The following is a 6,000-nucleotide window of genomic DNA, read 5'->3' on the forward strand; positions in this document are numbered from 1 at the left end:
TGATCATGTGTATAAATAACTTTTTTTTAAACTCATGTATATATTTATTTGATTTCACTTGAACGATACGAATAGCAATGTAATATATCTCTATTTGATTTCGTCTGAACGTACTGTTTAGGTGAAATTAAATAAATATATACAGGGGTATAAAAAAATTGTTAGTTTTTCACTCATGTTCATTTCCTTTTACTCGAAAATTGAAAATAAAGAAGATATTTAATCATAAACATTATCAAGTGTTTATATCGAATTAAATTTGGACAAAAAAAATAAACAAAGGAAAAGTGTGAGGACCCGAAAATTTTCTTATTTTTATAGAATATTACTGGAATATTTAAATGATTATTCACTCATTTACTTCGAATTATTTATTTCGACCATTTTAAATCCATTTATATGGAACGACGCCTCTTTATATTTTTAAAGCGTTTTGTTGAAAAATTCGCTTTTCGAAAATTTGTTTAGTCCGGAACGACGGGTGCACGTTTTTCTAGGCTATACTTGAATCGGGAGTGTATTAATATTGGAGAATTAAGAACGATCAATAATAGATTAAGAAAGGTTAATGGAGGAATTAATACTCAATTCACGTGAGGACTCATAAAATTATTATTTTTAAAACCCCTAATTTTGGCTCAATTAATTATCTATTTGGATTTTTGCCCCGAATATTATTTTCTATCCTCATTAGACCTAAGTACATGGTATTATAGTTTCGTACATTTTTAAAGTGTCTCGTTTCAAAAATTATTTTCTTAGGAGCTTGTTTAGAGAAAAGGTGAGCGTTTGGAAAATTTTGCCAATTAAGAGTACAATTAGCCCGGAAAATTTTGAGACATATACAATGGTCCTAAAATAGGCAATTTTAGGTTTAAAAATTCAAGTGATAGTTGGTAGTACGATCGTTATAAGAATTTCTCGAAAGTTTCATTTTATTGCGCATAAATTGGAAATACGTGTTTTCACGTGCGCGCTTAATTGAGGGACTTTGGACCATTATTTTGGAACAATTAAGAATGAATAATATTTATATGAATGTAAGTGCCCTAGAGGTTTAGTGCACTAGTGCAACAAACTTAAGAGAAATCGAGCACAAAACGCACGCGTATGCGCACTATTGGTGGATGACTTTTGTGCACTTAAACTATTAGACGTAAGCTTTCTTTATACGCAAAGGAATCAGATCAAAACATCCCTCTTTTCCTCTCATTCTGGCCGAACAACAGCTGAAGCAAAACACCTTCAAGTTTTGCAAAATTTCACCTCCAAATCTTGCTCAAACCTTCACCAAATTCAACCAAAATTTAACTACACTTAGCTCAACACTTGGGAAGTCCATCTAGCTGCAAAAGAAAGGAGCTCTCCACGGTTTTCTTCAGGCTACAAAGGGCCGAAAATTCTGACTTGAACAACCATCAAAGTAGGTAATGATCCAATACCTTAAACTTGTCTTATGGAGGTTAAATTATACATATGAGCTTGAATCTTCACATGGGTAGCTTGTATTGTTGGAAATTTTGATGGTGGGCTCTATGAACTCCCACCCTTGGTTTGTTGGCTGATGAAATGATTGATGTTGGATATACTGCTGATTTAGTGTTAGAAATGGTGGATTAATGGAGTTTAATTCGTAGAAACCTCAAGGAATTCATGGGATAGAAATTTCTGATTTTGCCCCTGCCCTGTTCGGTTATTTTAAGGCCAATTTTTGATGATATAATGGCTTGAATATGATGTTTATATGTTGTATTAGTTGTGTAAAAATTTTCATTGGAAAATATTGAGGTTTGGTTGGGCAAATGAATTTCTTTGTGAAACTAATCAAACTGGGAAACTGTTTTCGTGTAACATTGTCTAGCAATAGTATTTCGGCCGTAACTTTGTCCTCCGATATCGAAATCAAGTGCCATTGGTGGCATTTGAAACTAGACATCCACACCTTTACAATGGTATAAAATTCACATTTTGGTTCCAAGTCTGTGAGCCAAACCAATCATTTTAAGAAGGCTGCCCTGTTTCTCTGTTCTGCTGAAATGATTTGATGATGCTGCAACTTTAGGCTTAATTTCGAGCCAGTTGAATGCTGAATCTTAAAATGATTTCTTCTGTGAAATTATAACCCTATGAATTTATTTTCTAACACTATCAACCATGCTCAAATCCGAGTTAAATTGAGTAAGTTATGATCAAAATACGGTGACTGCCTTGTTCTTGAAAACCCTTAGATTTGGACCGATTTGATGTGAGACTTGTTGTGGTCTTACTAAATGAATTTCTTGGTGCTAAACACCTACTAAAAGTACCATATAGGTTCCTTAGACCTTTCTTGCACAAATGAACCATGTTTGGAGGTTTTTCCTTAGCCGAATGTTTGGAAACCGAGAGAAAGGGAGCTAAAGGCAGTTTTGCCTTAGTAATTTCAAAACTTTGGTTGATTGGTTAACCACCTTCCCGAAGGTATTTTTCCACAAAATTTGATAGAGAGATACCCTTCATATAGGAGTACCATACTGCAAAATTTGGTACCAATCCAAGTCCGTTTCGATACTTAACTAAAGGTCCAAAGTCGGAAACCCAAATCTGGAAATTGTTTAATAGTCTTGAATTTTTCCCAACTTTGAGCTACCATATCTTGGTACTCGAAACTCCGATTCTCGATCCTATTGTTCTGTCCTAAACCTTACTTGCACCTCTAATTAAGCTATAAATTTCAAGGGCTGGTTTGCAACGAGTGAATTCTTCCGAATTTCCAAAGTTAGCGAAAAACCAACCCTGGCTCAATCCTGGGTGATCTGGAACAGCAACTTTAAACTCATTTTTGAATACCTTCCATTTAGATTCATGGAATAGTGTCTTCTAAGAACATTTAGTACTTTCAAAGATGATTCCAACAGTACCAAGTTTATCAATTTTTGACTAGTAGAAAAGAAGTTATGATTTTTCAAATATTTGACCAAAAATCGAGAATTCTGGAAATTCAAAAGAAATCCGCGCAGGAAGCATTTTTCTAGAATCCGGCCTTGAATCCGGCCAGTTTCTGGCCGGATAGGCGGCCAGATTGTAGTTGGGATTTGAAAAAAATGAGGTTGGCTACTGCCAGAAATCCGGCCAGAAATCCGGCCGAACATCCGGCCAGGTTCCGGCCGGATTGTGACGTGGCCAGTCCACTTTCAATTTTGGTCACTCGTTTCGAGATTTATTCGCACGTACTCGTTTCCGTCTAATGATTTCGAGAGTAATAATTCAATTTTACTCGAGTCCTGCACCCTTTTGAGAATCCAACTTCAAAGACAGGCTTAAACGAAATTTTCAAAATATTTCCGAACCTTACTCGTGTTCAATCTTTCTCGCCACTTGGGGACCTATAGTAATTGTCTACTATTCGATGTTCAGGCACGCACGAGGACCTCCAAGAGGACCCTACCGTGGAAGTTTGAACTCTCAATCCAACCTACTTGCTTGCATATCTTGGTGAGTGTCAAGTGTATGGCTACTTGAACTCTATGGACTTGATTTATGCTTGGCTTACCTGATTACATGCTTAGCCTACTTGGTTTTCAAAAATGGAGTCGAGTGTGTACTTTATCGCACTCGTTCTCATTTGAAACAAATGACTCATGCTTAACATGGTTTGCCTGATTTACATGACCTGGAATACATGCTTAAACCTGTCAAATGCTTGAATACATGACATGGTATGCTATGGCTGCATACGTCGTTGGAGTGAATCTCCTCGACACTTACATGACACATGGGGGACGCCCAAACTCATAGGCCGACCTTGAAACTCGAGCCGGCATGGGCTTGGTCGGGAATCTCGGTGAGCCATGAGATTCACATGATAAGCTTGATCTATTGGAGAGATCTTGCTTGGCATACTCGTGGAGTATCGCCTCATAAATGTCGTGCGGGCCCGAAGCGGTGTATGGTGGACGGATGAGAAGTAAGTGGTGACCTACGGTTTGGAAATGTCAACCCGATTGACAGAGAGTCATCGCGGGAAGATATACGAATGAACTGGCAAAGCAAGTGGAACTTAGCTCCTGAGAGCTACCATATCCTTGAATTGTTTCTGTTTACATTTTGTTGGCATTGTTAATTACTTGCAAGTTATCACTTGAACTGTTACTTCAGCTTGTTACTTGAACTATGTGCATGCATGTGTGTTCTTGGCCTCACGAGCGTTTCGCTCACCCTATAGATTTGTTTCCCTTAACAGGTTTGAACCCGGAGGCGTACTGGAGAAACTCTCCTGATGAGCTTTTGTTTAGGATTTCTATTATATTTTGGCTATGCCCTTTGTTGGGGTTGTACTTTTGGAATTGAAATGTAACTTTTGGGCCTGACGTATATTTGGGATTTGAGATGTACTTTGAACACCCGACGTGCGGGCTGGATAATGGATGACTATTGTTAAGTTTAAACGCTTTCGCATTTTCTATATTTAAGTTATTTATGTGTGTTGGGTAGAGCGATAATAAGTTTGAATGGAATTGCTTGAGTCCTGGCGAGAGCTAGGCAGGCGTCCCGCGGATACCCTTTGGTTCGCCTTAGGGAGAAGTGGGGGCGTCAAAAAAAGTATGACAAAAAGAAGTAAGTGATTGATGATAAGAGTATATTTTATGTATTTTTAGTGTACTTTATTAATATTTTTGGTGTGTTTTATTTAATTTTATAAATAATTAACTAAGATTCTAGTGAAAATATGCATTTTGTGGTTAAAGTGTGAAAATTGCATTTCTATTGATTTTTATGATAAAAATTTCATATTTTGTAGGTTTAATAATTCAATCATCAAATGAAGTGCATTGAGAAAATATTTGGATGATTGAAGATGGATTAAAATGGTGAAAATAAAATATGAAGTGTAAAAGGAGAAATGCAATTTGAATCAAGAAAAGTCAGCTTTGACAACTCTGACACATTTTGGTATTTTAACTATATCTGGAGCTACACAGATTAGATTGAGGTGATCTTTATACCATTTTGAAGCTAAGAGATAGATCTAAATTTGGTATGAAGACATCAGAATCTAATTCAGCCGTTTTCATTGTCCAAAAGTTGAAATACCGAAATTCAACTAAGCTGAGAAATGCAATTTAAGAACAAAAGAATCAAACAAAAGTCAGCTTTGGCATCTGTTGGTATTTTGGCTATATCTTGAGCTACATGCATTGGATTGAGATGATTATTGAACTATTTTCGAAGCTAAGAGACAGATCTACATTTTATATGAAGACATCAAAGTCCAATTCGGCTGTTTTCTTGGTCAAAATGTCAAAATACAGAAGTAAAAGTCTACTGCTGAGAGCTGAAAACGCGGAATTGACCAGTCAATGGTATTTTTATCATATCTCGGTCTAGACAGCTCCAAATTGGATGATGCTTGAGGTATTGGACAGCTATTTCAATGGACTACAACTTCTATGTTTTGCACAAGAGCTAATTCAGCCGTCATCATAGAGAAAATAGTAGTTGAAGTATCCAGATTCTGGTCAGAAATAGCTGCTGGTACAACCTGTTTTCTACTTCAACAATTTACAGCTATGGATGAACGTATGACAACCAATTAGCAGCTGTAAAAGGGATGTTTCAAGCCTCATTTCCTGATTGCATTCATCTATATATAGCCATGGACTTGCAGGATTCAAGATAACTTTGTAAGGCTAGGAAAACTCACCAAAAATGTAGTATTCACTAGTTTTTCTTAGTTCATTAGTATAGTATAGGTAGAGTAGTTTATCCTTCTTGTATTTGTAGTTAGATTTGGAGGAAAATTGGAGGAGCAAAGATGGAGAGTTTGCAGCTCAAGTGACAAGGGTGACTTCTCTCCTATCACTTTCTCTTTTGTATTTGAATTCATGTTTAACTATAATACAAGTTTGGTGTTTGTTTTTATCATGTTTAGTTAAAATTTATGCCTAGAGTATGGATGAACTTTCTACATCTTGTTTATGATCTTTACTTGGTTATTTGGTGATATTATTTTGAGCAAGT

The 6,000-nt window shown here is 36.3% G+C and overlaps 1 long non-coding RNA gene across 1 annotated transcript; it reads left to right on the top strand.

Annotated features, from left to right (window-relative positions):
- The first annotated feature begins 1,181 nt into the window (after nt 1–1,181).
- LOC140011440 (uncharacterized) lies at nt 1,182–4,427 on the top strand. The gene is made up of 3 exons (XR_011818595.1): nt 1,182–1,427; nt 3,397–3,474; nt 4,223–4,427. It is a non-coding gene; the product is annotated as an uncharacterized lncRNA (long non-coding RNA).
- Nucleotides 4,428–6,000: the final 1,573 nt, after the last annotated feature.

This window comes from Coffea arabica, chromosome 7e, assembly GCF_036785885.1.
Source record: "Coffea arabica cultivar ET-39 chromosome 7e, Coffea Arabica ET-39 HiFi, whole genome shotgun sequence".
NCBI lineage: Eukaryota > Viridiplantae > Streptophyta > Magnoliopsida > Gentianales > Rubiaceae > Coffea > Coffea arabica.